The sequence below is a fragment of the Lepisma saccharinum genome, chromosome 28 (genome assembly GCF_977018435.1).
Source record: "Lepisma saccharinum chromosome 28, izLepSacc3.1, whole genome shotgun sequence".
NCBI lineage: Eukaryota > Metazoa > Arthropoda > Insecta > Zygentoma > Lepismatidae > Lepisma > Lepisma saccharinum.
The window spans coordinates 19,785,192-19,799,656 of NC_139256.1; the positions used below are offsets into that span (position 1 = coordinate 19,785,192).

General features: G+C 36.1%; 1 protein-coding gene across 1 annotated transcript in view; it reads left to right on the forward strand.

The window, feature by feature from the left end:
• The first annotated feature begins 8,847 nt into the window (after positions 1-8,847).
• LOC145980994 (uncharacterized) overlaps positions 8,848-14,465 on the forward strand; it is a 96,352-nt gene continuing 90,734 nt past the window's right edge. The window contains 1 exon segment of the mRNA XM_083114088.1: positions 8,848-9,131. The gene's annotated coding sequence lies outside the window, so the exon portion shown is untranslated.

Here is a 14,465-nt window from a genome sequence, read left to right on the forward strand (position 1 = left end):
TTCCAGTACTTAAAAAAATACTGATATATTCTCGCAAAAGAATATCTACCTTCAATTTTTGGTCGAGAATTCAAATATCCCTAAAAAAAATAAGGTGTACTTCTAAGGCGATTTACGAAAAATAATGCTTTTTCATTCAACCACTGCCTCACACATCATATGCTCTACTCGTAACGCATGTGAAATCAACCAATAAAAAAATATTTTTGAACCTTTAGGATTCAGATGTTTAAGATTTTTTGTTTATTCATTGTACCTATCCAGAGGGCAAAAACTGCCAAATTTAAGATTTTTTGGGCTCTTAGTTTTTTTAGTTATTGACTTTCAAAAAGCAAAAATCCCAAAATTTGACGACATTTTGAAATCTTTAAACAGCTGTAGATCAAAAACTATTTGACCTAGAGAGCTCAAATTGGTGCCATTCTCTTTTGCTTTTAATGATCTTTAATTTTAAATGCAACACGACAGTGCTTTCTTAATTTTGTAATTTTTGAAAATCCCGAAAAAAGTTATTTTGAAAATCTCAAAAACATCCGTTTTAATTTCTTTGAAAAAAATATGTTTTAAAGACACTAATTTAATATTTGTGTGCAAAATATCATAATGGGACGGCAATGGATTCCTATGTAAATTATTTTTTGTATTATAATATGTGTGAAATTTGGTCAATTTGTTGAGGTCTCTAGGTCAAATAGTTTTTGAGCTACAGCTGTTTAAAGATTTCAAAATAAATAATATAATAACCCGTGGCACTACAGCCCGTAAGGGCCTTGGCCTATCTCCCGACTACCAGTCTCCCTCCCACAATCCTACCTAGAGATGTGGAGATCTTCAACCAGTAATGGGGTGACGTAAGGTCAGCACGTCGAACCTCCAGCCGTTGTAGGAGATTTCCGAGACGATTTTGAATGTTTACTTCACAAAGATATCGGCAATACACGGTGAATAGAGAAATGCTTTAAATACAGCATTATACTGTGTGTAAAAATATGCACTCTAAATAGAAAATATAGGTATAACATGAAATTACTCTCGGCTACATACGAAGGGACAAATGTACATAAAACTCCGGCCCTATTTACAACAGTAACTTCCTTCCTATAGAATTTCACAGAAAAACAACCACCAAGAACAATGAAATAAAAGAAAATTCGAAGCGCCATACGACAAAAAGAAAGAAAGAACATTTTCGTTTTTGTTTTTTTTGCCTGCGTATTTTTCTCGAGCAAGTCCATCTCGTGCATCCATAATGCGCATAAAAGGATAACACACACACACACATACGAAAATCTTACAGAACCGAGAGAATAAGTATTGAATCGGATGGGCTCTGGCTGCTTACTATTTCATAAGTAGGCCGCGCTTTATCGATTTCTGAATCTGTGGAATCGGTGGCAACTTTGTATGCAGCTCAAGGGAAGCAATATCCACACTTTTAAGATTTTGCCGCACCCAGAAAAGATTCTTTGGTTTATGAACAAATTACAAGGTAAGAGTTTAAACTATTTAGTAAATGACGTAAAAGTTAATTTTCATGGTAATACATATGCCTAAAATTTTGTAAAAATATTATTAGCATTTCTTTTCTTATAATTGAACAATTATGACATTTAGTTCTACGTTTTGTCCGCCACTCTAAATATTTAATAAGTACTCTTGACTTTATTGATTACGTATTTATATACGTGTTAATAACATGCAATATTATTAAATAAAATTATTTATTTGTATAAAAATGTCCAATCATAAGATAAAAATAATGTGGAAATATTAACAAATACTTATTAACGTTACTAACTTGAGCTATAAAGATAAATGTTTTACAGCGCGTCAATAAGTTTGAACATTTTTCTAACTTGTGTTTCCTTACATATAATGTGAGAGGACAGCTAAAAATTTCTGTCATGTAAAGAAAGTACTTTTAATGTTGTATTAGATTTTGACCTATTGATATAAATTCTGTTTGAAAAATATTTGTTTTAAATGATACATTATAAGGTTTACAAAATTACACTAAAGTAAAACTAACTAAAGTCATAAAACTCTTGTACGATTGTGTAATCAATCGTATAAAATATATTCGATTCATCAGTTATATTTTCTTATTTTACATAACTTTCCTCTCTGTAAGCTACTTGAGACCCTCACATTGCTATAGCATACCTAGGTATTATCGTATATAAACCCTAGAAATGGTCTCTCGAACTATTTATGGGAGATTCGAATTTCCGATCGTTAAAACCGTTGGCGAGTCTGCTTCTGCCGTTAACGGTGCTTTTAGAATAAGGCTGAGTTTACTTTATTTTTTTGTACGATTTCCGGCAGAATTTGTGTCAGCGGATTTTTCAAGATCCGCTGAAGATTGCCGCTGTTATGTGCTTGTAAGAGGCTCTTTCCAGCGCTTCAACCGGACCCCTTGGTGAAGTGATGAGACTAACGAGTTATGACGACAGGGGTCTTCGAGCACTCGCAGCATAGAAACGAGACCTGAAAGAACAAAGAAGGTCACAAATACAATATTTCGAATCAGTATAATTTCACTGACGGCTCACACCAAAGGTTTATCATATTGGTATAACATGGCATCATTTCGTTGAAGAAAGTATCTGGGAAACACAGCAGTGGAAAAACTTGAAATAAATATGTCTAAGGCGTGTAATCAAGGAACAAATTAGATCTACCCCTTCAAATCATTGCACGCATGTATATGCATTTTTACACATAAATTGGATTTTTCCACTTGTAGTGTGTGGCAACGCTGTTTGAACTGCAAGTCGTGAATCTCGGATTGAATCTTATGGCCGAAGTGTGAAGCCTAAAATGCAGGATAAAATTCACCATTAAAGGATAGGATAGGATAGGATTACCACGTTTGATTATGACCAGGGATATATATATACTGTATATCAGTGGCGTATGCCGAGTCTAAGGTCTGGATTGATTGATTGATTGATTTTACTTCGCTTTTTGTGCCACTTTTGGCTAATTTGCGAAGATGGGGATAAGTGATGATAAGATGAAATTGATAAATGGACACTCACAAACATTCATGCCCAGGCCAGGATTCGAACCTGGGACCCCTGGCTTCGTAGCGCGATGTGCTAACCACTCCGCCACGGCGGTCGGCTCTAAGGTCTGGACTATCTCAGTATCGCAAGTGAGCCAGGCTATGAAGAAAAGAAGAAGACTAAGCGTTCGTAAACGCCGTGTATAAGTGGTTAGACACACCAATTTTACTCGGCATCGGCGTATTCCAGGAAGCAACGTTGCCATACCAACGGCAGTCAGGTTGCGAACTCCTAAGAAATCAGGTTGCCAACTCCAGAATCCGAAAAATTTTATGCATATTTTCTAATCGATTTTTCGTGTGTATTTTAGTCTCTTCGAGCTTCGCAGATAGCTTCGCTAGCCAGTCGAACGGTTATGACGAGGGCTCGGAAGTTGAGGAAAAATCATTTTTTTCCTAGTGTCCGAAGACGAGGCCCAACATAATATAGTTCATTTTGGGTCATTGTAGGCCACAAAAAGGTGGGTTTTATTTGTCCTTTTTTGCCTTTTTCGGCGTTTTTTGGCTTATTGGTCCTTTTTTACCCTTTTTTTTTTTAACGGCTTTTTTTCACCTTCTTTCGACTACGTTTTTACTGCCCATTCTCAATTCGAATCGTCATCAGTTCATCACCTCTTAAATATCCTTTCTGTAGTAAAGAAATAAAAAGAAAAGAAAGGAAGAAATATATTTGAATTATCCCTGAAATGAGAGAAAAATATTCTTGAACTGAAAGAAGATGCATTTCATTCATATAGTTTTCTCGCACTGTGTGTTCCACACCAGCAGAATTTTGTATTTCTTTATTAATTAAATATGTAATCAAAACAAGTTATTAATTAATTTGGATCACATTTATACGTCCTTTTTCCGTTTATAGGTCCCTTTTTTGATATTTTAAGGTATTTTTTTTATATGTCTTTTTTTTTGGCAATTTATAGGTCTTCAACTTCCGAGACCTAGTTATCACTTTCGCCTTAGGCGTCAGCGGTCCTGGGTTTGATCCCCGATGGAAGCTCCAAAATTTCGGTCTTGACCCAGCAATCGTGAGGATAATCAATACGCATCGTAGCGGACCCCGTTCTTAAATGCCAGAAAACAGCTGCGATGGGATTCGACGCATCACCGAATGAAAAGCGGTAGACCTTGGCCCTTAAAAGGGCTGGTGCGCCACGGAGTTCGATTCTAGAAGATGGGTTCATACTCTGTGACATTTCATTTCTCAGTGCGTGGGGGTATAAGATACTTTGAACCTACTCCCTGTTACAGTGACGTGGCTGACAACGACACCTAACTACCACGCAGAAAAACTATACCCTTGACTTTTTGCAACGTTGAGCTTCAAATTAAAGCAAAAACTTAACACAATGAAGCAGAAACACAATACCTTTCTCTTTAATGATCATAACGTCTGGATTGGACTAATGACCAAAATAAAACGAAGATTTAACAAGACAGGGAGAGTAATACAATCCCTACTTGTTTACTTACAACCTTGACTTCCCCAATCAATATGCAAGTATGACGTGTTCCACTTCAACCCGTCGCTCATAATTGTGTTACCATGGTGACCGACGTGAAACATGGACCAATGGCTGAGCAGGTATCGTTTCTGGCCTGTGAGCGCAGTCGCACACACGTTGATATGATACAGCGCAGCGTTTGCACCTGTGTGTTTATACTTCACATGCATGCTAGCCCCAGGCACGTAAATATTACTTTTAAACAGTGGTTTGTTTACGGGAAGTGGCTGGGGTTATGTAAGAGATTCTCTTTCCTGCGTTGTTACGCTCGGGGTGTGCAAATTTAAACAGTTGTTTGTTTGTTTTTTTAAAAAAGGAGGAGAGATGTATATGTTTTGCATGTTTTTGGAGCTGTAGCGTTTCAATATCATTTCTAATAATACATTGATGATAATCAGTTTCGACCGAAAGCACAATGTGGGATTACCTGAAATAACTACGTTGTCGTTGCAGGAAACAAGGCCCACGCAAAGAAAAATATAAAACAATCCCTTAAATTCAAATCAAAATTAGAATTCTTACAGAACAATACAGGTTTTAAAAGTGTCATTTCATATTGTGGAAAAAAATGGTTTCTCTAAGTTCCTAGATGTTTCTTGCATTTAATTTTTGAAAACAATTTTTGCTGTATTTTCTTTTCTTACACCTTACTTCTTAAATAAATGTTCAATAAAATGTTTTTGTTCGTATTGCCATCTAGAAGCCAAGTGTAATTTCTCACATATGACCAAATTATTCTCCATTGGGATGGATTCCAGGGACACTTTAACTGTGGTCCTTATTATATGTTGGTGCAGAAATTAAGGCCCACTTTGTGTAATTTCTCTCTATGTCTATAACTGATAGTATTACAGATATTTCACTGGTTTAATTGCGAAGTGTACTTATCAAATGAGAATTTTTATTTTAGATAAAGAGTATGGACCACATGTTTTGAAAGTGAGCCTTATTATCGCCCGTGACCTTGTTACTGAAGTCTGACATTTCTTTCCTAAATTGAGAAGTATTAAATATAATTTACTTTCTCTTTCTCACACATCAATTTTGGAGCATCCTTCTCGAAATATCACTTGTGAATATTTATTTGAGATTTGTTTTGCGTTGTCAAGTTGTGCGCTCAACGACTGGTATTCTTACCACTAAGTCATGATGGCTGAAGGTTAAGGAGTCAAATACAGAACATGCGAGGAAAAGGTGAAAAAATATGCTCAGAAAACGTAAGATGAGGAGGAAGAGAGAAGGAAAGTGAGGCAGAAAAGAGAACAGAAAATGATACCAACAAGAGTGACAAAATGTGACAAAAGAGGAAAGTATGAGAGTAAGGAATGAGAAAGAAATAAAGGAAGTAAGAGAAGGATGTCAACAAAAGGAAAGAAAAACTTAATATGTGGGAGACAAAACACATGTAAGATAGATAGAGAGAGATAGAAAGTCGAACAAATAAAGAAAGAGAGAAAAATGGAGAAAGAGACATAGATATATTATATATACGACGGCTGGGGGGCTGAAGTCCCCCAAAACTGGTCTCAGCCCCCCATGTAGCCCCCTAGATTTTTGTAATACGGTACATGCATTTCGATCGAAAACTTAAAAAGTAGAAGTTTACATTTTCCATTATAAAACTTCCATCGGGACAAGTTCAATGTTCAAATACATTTTTTGGTTCGGTTAGATCGCAAGGTTCCCTTATTTATGATGTGTTGTAAAATTAAATAGGGAGAACAGCTGCAGGTATAACTGGATAACAGTGGTCACTGATCATTTATTTGATACTGAGTAATTGGCCAATCGAGTCGCCAGACTTGTTACGAAATCAGGTGCCAGTCTGGTAAGTGAACGTATTCAGTGACTGAGAGATTGTTCTTTGGTTGTTGGCATATACAGTTTCTGAATAGGTTTAGCAGGTGTGACAAATAAGTTTTATATGAATAAGTAGCACGACGTTCAAAATTTAAAGAAGCGTTATGTTTCTTTTCTGTTTGTTAGTTCCTCATTGGAGTACCGACAATTGCACGAGTGTTAGCGATGTTCTCTCATTGGTTTCGTCATTATATCTATTCTTATCGCTGCAAATATTCGAGAGGGACAAATACGATGATGAAGAATCAAAGAATACACGAACTACCTGATTCTTAAATGCTAACATTAAAATTGGGCTCCCAGTCCCGATAGTCTAGCCGTAAACCTGATATCAAGGGGTCCTATCTTCCATCCTCGGTCGAGGTGTAACATTTCATTAAGTGGTTCGGTTGGGATTTTACTAGAAACTGTAGCTCTCGTCCATACTCTAGCTCTCTGTGAATATTGTGGACCTTAATACAAATCTAATCAACTTATCATTGCAATACGGTGCGAAAATCAGCATGCTTTGTCAATTTTATTGCTCGCAGTCTTAGTCCTACATCTTAATTAATTATCATTTGTGAGGTTAGAAAGCAATTTCTGCAGTACCGTCATAGTGGTATCCGTGAAGGAGAATCAATCTTTTTATGCATAATATATTCTGAAATAAAATTTTAATCTTCAGCAGTTATTTTCACTAATCAAAATGCTCGGTGCAAGGGTTGCAATTCTATTAATTGCTTTTATGTCAATATATTTGTCTAATAGTGGAGGTGAATTTGTAGTGAAAATATGTTTGTTCCTTGAGAGTGGCACCTCCTATGTTGACGGTATTTCTCGTATCCTCACCATTTTTACCGTAAGTTCTGAATTTCAGTCCTTGAAGAAGAAAACATAAGATATTTCATCATGACAGCAGAGTAAATAATATCATTAACATATTTTATATTCAAGGGTGTTGTTGTTTATTTCATGCTTACTTTATTAAGTTAGTGCCACTTTTCTGAAGCACGAAAAGCTACAATCTTTTGCCGCTCCCTGTTGTGATTTGGACAATTTAGAGTTATGGCACACTATGAGGTAGAAAGGAACTAATGATAAAGACCCTTCAGCACCTCCTTGCAATGGTTGAAAATTATAAACTGCCTTTTACGAACTTTACAAGCTTTGTGTGATTGAAATGTGCATAGATATCCCCATCAACGGTTGTTTGCAGCAAATCAGGTATTATCTTCGTAATCGAACTGGTAGCGAGAGTTGAGTGCTCTATCTATTGTCTCTTTGAGAAAGAGCTTGCAAAATCTTTGGATTTAAACAAGGTTGTAGCTTCTCATGAAAATATACGTATTTCTTGATGTAGTAATAGTTTTATGTTTATATACGTTTATCCGTAGCTTTTATGACGTATTTTGTACTGTTTATATGAATAGTAATTAGTAAGTCTGTGATATTATTCCACTCAAAAATGGGTTTGGAAGAGACAACAATAGAATTATTGCATTTTACTTGACATGAAAGATCCGTGCCTGAAAGTACTTTTGTGTGTGATGGAACAAAATGCAGTGTTTTATCTTTGAATCTAACTGTAAAATATCTCACGGGTAAAAATATACCGTAGGAAAGTTTTACCTAAATACCTTTTAGTTGGTATAAGTTAGCCCCCGAGAATTTGACTCCGAAATCTTTAGCCCCCTTATGAGAGAGAGAGAGAGAGAGAGAGAGAGAGGGAAGGAGAGAAATACATATAAAAGAATCTTGGGAAAATATGTGGCAAAAGAAGACGTGAAATGTAAAAAAAGTGCAAATTACGTAGCTTCTATGAAAGTGTATATTTCCACTGAGGGCAATAAAATCAGCAAAACTGAAAATACACCAATTTGTGCCCTCTGTGGCCCTCTTGGTGGGCCAACTATCAACCACTCAGGAACTAGTAGATATATACATATGAAATTTGGTGGACTTAGATTGCTATCATGTCAAATTGACTCGGCACAAATAATATACATTGGTTTATCAGTTTGCATGATCAAGGAAACAATATTACTGGCTAAATACCAAAGATTGAAAACTACCATTGGGTGAAGCGAAAGATCTACGCAGTAGTATATAAGTCCGTGCAAATGATTTCGGTCGGTGTCTATATTCAAAAAGTTCGAATGCATTGTACACGTATCTCTGTTTACATTTGAAACCACCAATAGATGACACCCCTTTCAAGGTAAAATATTTAATTCGGGCACTGTTCTGGCCAAATCAGGGCAATCTATGATATGAAGTCTAGTCCGTCCACACGTCGATTGTGCATGAAAGATGGCGTAGAAACGGAGTAAAAGTTGCAAGCATGTTCCGCTAGTTGGCGCAACGAGCACCATTTTCTAGTTGCGTTGCCAAGTTTCCCCCCGGCAGGGGAGGAATCGATATCAAACGTCGCATACAGCCAGGAACGACGCAGGTCAACACGGGCGGCGAGAAGGTGGAGGTCACCCACGTACGGAAGCTGAACACTGTTACCACGATCCAAACATTTGCAAGTGTTTCCGCGATAGTGCACCGCCAGTTAAAGTGACAAGTGTTTTGCATTTGTTTAATTATTTCGAGCTGAGACGCTCGCATCAGAAACACCATCAACATTATTTTGGCATATTGATTATTCTCAGAAGGCATATTTCTGAATGACTAAAGCAAGAAATGCTGCCAGTCTTATCAATGAGCGCGAAAGGGTAAGTTAATTGTTATCAAGTTCTTAAGATTATTTTATGATCCTTGTCTCTTTATATAATCTCCCATTGTTGTTGCAAACTCATTGTCATTCTAAAAATATGAGCGTAACGCTAAAAAAATGAGCTGAATGTATTACATTTTGAAAAGAATACTTATTTTGTAGTAAGTAATAACTAGTGTATTTGTACATGAATTCTTATTTTATCGATTCACGACGAACATAACAGATGGCTATACTAAACAATACATAATTCGTCTATCGATCTCTTTTCAAAACATGTCCATACACTCTTATATATAATTCTTAACATTCTTACACATAAGGTTTAAACGCTCAAAGAAACGTCAAAATACAAAAATGATAAATAAAGAAACTGCAATAATGAATCGAATAAGCTAACTCCGATAGTAACGCTTTCACTATAATTATTTAAACAATACGATACAGTATTATTATTGAACAATATTTAGATAACGAAAAAATAGTTCCCTCAAAATACGATTATTCAGTTTATAAATCGACGCTACGTTGCTATTGATTTGGTACCGTAATTAAGATGGCCGCCATTTTGCAACCAAGGAAGTAAAAAAAAAGACATGGCCATGTGTTTCAAACGCATGATTAAATTACATTAATAGACAATTTAAAATTATTTTAGAAGTTTTCAATTAATACAAAGATTCGTGATACAACCCTGGGAATTATAGCAAGGGATTTGCCAAGCGTTGAATTCAGTGGTTTTAACCTCCAGGTGCCCTCGAAATAATAATATCATATTAAAGTAGATACATTACTAGGAGTATCAATGACCAATCACAACGGTAGGTCCGTAGGCGGCAAATTTAAACATCCTTACTAGCCTATGCATCAATATTAATTGTTCATTGTAGGAAAGCGAAAAATATATGAACTGCTAAGTTAATGTTCTAATTTAAATTAACATTATACTTGTAAATTATAATTCTATGCATATTTGCAAACAAGCACACATACATCGGGTTCAATACCCGGTGGAGGCATATACTGGTTTGGATCCAACTTTAAACTGTAGACCCAGTCCCTATTAGCCTTACTGTGCATAAAGTGGACTTAAAACACAAAAACCAACATACAAATACAAAAACATCTTTGAGAGTACGGAAGGGGTGCTAGGAATAACCAACTACCCTTAAAACTGAATGTCAAGTGATACTTTTGCATTCCATGTATGCAACTTCATTCCAGCGACGGCGCCAGAGGTCCTGGGTTCGAATCCAGGCCTGGTCATGCGGTGTTCTTTGTGAGTGCCCCTTCATAAATTTCATCATATCGTCACTCATCCTCATCTTCGCGATTAGCCAAAAGTGGCAGAAGAGCCAAGCAAAATAAGCCAAATCTTTTCAGCGACAATATATTGCGCGGGTGATAAATAGGACTGTTACCGGCTCATCACAGAAACGTCAGAGTTTAAAATTCAACAATGTTTTGGACGGACACAACTATTCTGAAAGGAAAAGATGCCTACAGACGACCTTGTATGTGTACAAAGAACCACACATGAAAATGCATACATGGCGAATACATGTATGCATTTGTGTTTAAGGAACCGAAAATAAAATATTTACGACGCAAACAAGGTGATGTCATGGACATTTGTGTTTTTGTTCCTTCATCTATTTAATCACTTCACGATTCATCCTCATCGACGCGACAGAAGATGTAAAATAAGCCAAATATATACGTAGATTCTTATCTTATGATGTTATTGAAAGTATAGACAAATTCTTCTACAATCTGCTTTAAATGCGAAAATACAGAATACATTGAAGATTGCAATTGTTTATGCCTTGAGAAATTCTGTTCACGTGTCGTTAGCTCATCTGGTACTATCAACTCAGCTCCACTTTGTTCAGTTTGAAAGGGGCGCAAAAGGTTTTTCCCTACAATCTGATCACCCCTCGGAGAAATAGAAAATGAAAGAGCCCCCTTTTTATCTGTCGAATGTTATCACGATTTATTGCATATGTTAGGGGGAGTCTTCTTCACATATGTCGCGTTTCGCCAAGTGAGAGATCCGTAATATATCAGGAGATAATCCCACAGCGCGTGGCGAGGTGCGCAGTGGAACAGATGGTTGCGTGTCTGATGCTGACAACGGTTGTATCCAGCTTTAGGCATTGTAGCATTAAAAGTACTTTGCGTCAATGTCTGCCTGTTGTTGCTACAAGTACTTGTTACTGTAATCGCTGCTACACTATTGTTGTTACTACCTCTCTACCACCACTACTACCAATAATAATAATAATAATTGTATTTTATTTTTGTTATTTACTGCCGCTTTGCTGTCCCTTTTGGCTAATCGCAACGATGATGATGAGTAATGATATCATCAAATTGATGAAGGGACACCAACAAAAAATACTCATGCCCAAGCCGGGATTCGAACCCAGGACCCCTAGCGCCGTAGAGCGTTGCGATAACCAATAATAATAATGGATATTGCAAAATACCGTTACCTTTAGTGTCTCTAATTTCTAATGTTATCAAAACAGTACGAAAAGAAATGTGAGCGCCTAGGCTTCATTTGTGGCCCTACAGTTTAAAGTGAGATTCGAATTACTACGAGTATGTGCCTCTATCAAACCAGGGACCCCTTTATTACAAGGCCTTATTGGTAAATATTAGTACTTCCCAAAACTCAAACTGTTCGATGAAAACGACACACACTCACTTATATTTCCACAGGAGATGCCAGACCAGTCGCGTATTTAAAGGATGAATAGGAGTGTTAATGGGGCTTATATCCTTCCTATATTAGATACGTTCGAGGATGGGTGAAAGAGCCTGACAAGCATTATTCATCATAGACGTATCCATTGCCTCGGAACAGGATTATATAAATCAGTGTGGTATTTGAGATATTTTTTGTGAGGAGAGGAGGATTCCAATTACTTCTTGTGAAGCTACAAGTGCATACTTATTAAAGGACAAGTCAGACATGACCAAATTTGTACAGTTTTAAGCATGTTTAGGTTACTGTGGTGTTTCTTGGGAGCTCTTTTTCCCCAGTCGATCAACTTTCCAACATCGGAACGGGCTTGTAATATGGAGCAATTTTCAAATGGTAAATGATAAGTAATTGTTTCCAACCAACAAACAGAAAGCAACATAAATTAAGTACATTCATTATACAATTTCAAGTGCAAGTCTGAAACTGATATTATGATAGAACGTTGGTTCAGAATGTTGCGAAAGCGGATAAAATTAACTAAATCACCAATAGTTCTAGGAAGTAGTTTTTCTATCCTCCCAAAATCAAGCTCAAGGAGATAATATTTGAAAGCAGAAGGGTGATTTGTCTCTCACATCCTCTACAAAATGCCACACCATGTACATAGAAATATTCAGAAAATCCCATAGACAGATATATGAAATTATAAATTTTCCAGGAGGACATCTTTCTTGAAGAATTTACCTTCTCATTTTGTTTTCAAGGGGTTCCGATTACGACTTCCGTTCAGGGCCGGATTAAGGTGGGTGCTATTGATGCTGCAGCATTAGGCCCATTCCTGAAATAGGCCCAGATGAAAACAGACGAGAATTTTCCGAAAGCTGAACCGTTTTTTTTTTTTTTTCAATATTAACCTGAAAATAAATCTTAGAATGAAATTTGGAGGATGCCTAGACACAGCGTTACTTATTATACAGTTACTATTATTCTTTGCGCTGTGACGTAACTATAATATTAGTTGTGTTTATGGTTCACCGAACATTTCAAGCATCAGGCCTAATTTCCTGCTTCCGTTTGGAAAATGTATTTCTTGCATCGGAAACTACTAATGAGAAATACATTTTGATAAAAGCTAACATGAAAAGAGAATATAACCAAATGAATTAAAAGAACATACATCGCGATTCCCACTCTACAAAGAACTTGTAAAACATATTTTTAACATGAAATGTAAATTTGTTTCACTTTCACTAAGTCATCGAAAACGAAAAACTGTAAGTCTTGTTTGTATTTTGTGAAATCAATTTCAATAAGAAGGTGTAGAAGTTATGTACGTGCAGTACACATCTTTGAACTATTCGTGATTAAAAGTGTTTACTTTTTAAAGACCAAAGCATACACTCAAATGATTATGTGTAATGGAAACAATAATTAAGAATGTAAAACAACAAAACATAAAACATATAAACAAACACTATGAACGTTCTCACTTACATTACATTACGAAAATGTATGAATTCCACAAGGTACAAAATGGAAAATAAGTTAAAAATCCATGAAATTGCAAAAACATTTTTGGACGATATATGCCTTTAAATGTTACATGTGATCAATGTATTCCGTAGAGAGTTGTGTCTTCATGTACAGTCACCAGCAATAAAGATGAGACACATATCCCTGCAATGTGTTGCCTACCTCTACGGAGACGAGGTAACTTCAATTACAACTTTTCAATACGAAGTTCTGCTATTACCTCATGGAAAACAGTATTGCAGGATCCATGTGTCCCATTTTTATTATCGGCAATTGTACCTATTGCTCATATAAATATTACCAATTTTTAACCGATGTGTTCCTGAATCTTTATTCCGGTTTTCTCATATCTTTGTCTCTATATCTCCTGTTTCAATGTCCATACGTCTCTCTTGATCTGTAAATCGTACTTTTTTTCCTCCCATTTTCCCGTCTTCTGTCCATATCTATTTGTCGCCAAGTCTATACTTCTCCATCCTTTAAGTTATCTCTCTCCTTGCCCCCGTTTTTCATCGTTTATCGTCTCCGTCTTACTCAGGGTGCAACATCACTGCATATTGGTGGGGGGGGGGGAAGGAGGAGCAGACAGACACACACCCACTCACACCCATACACACTATATGCATATATATATATATATATATATATATATATATATATATATATATATATATATATCATAGGGTCTTTAAATGTGTATGTGTCAATTATTAAATAATCAAATTATATTATAAAATATACAATATATTATATCGACTGTCCTTGATTCAAAATTTGATTGCAAATTGAAGATTTTAATACGCTATGATGATTTGTGTGACTAAGGGGGGAAGGGGCAAAAATTAAGAGATATTAAAAAAATAATAGTTTCCTAAATAAAATTCACATCTAAATGCTATTACATGTTTTATTAATATATTTATATACTTTGCGGTAGCTGACGAAAGGAGATGAGAAATGGAGAAGAAATAAGAAGTCGGACTAATTTCTGTGTTCTGGGGATTTCAATTTTCAATTTTCCTTTATTAAAGGGCGAGGTTCAGCCTGCGGCTGTTCTACCACCTAACCCCGATGGATACATATACATAC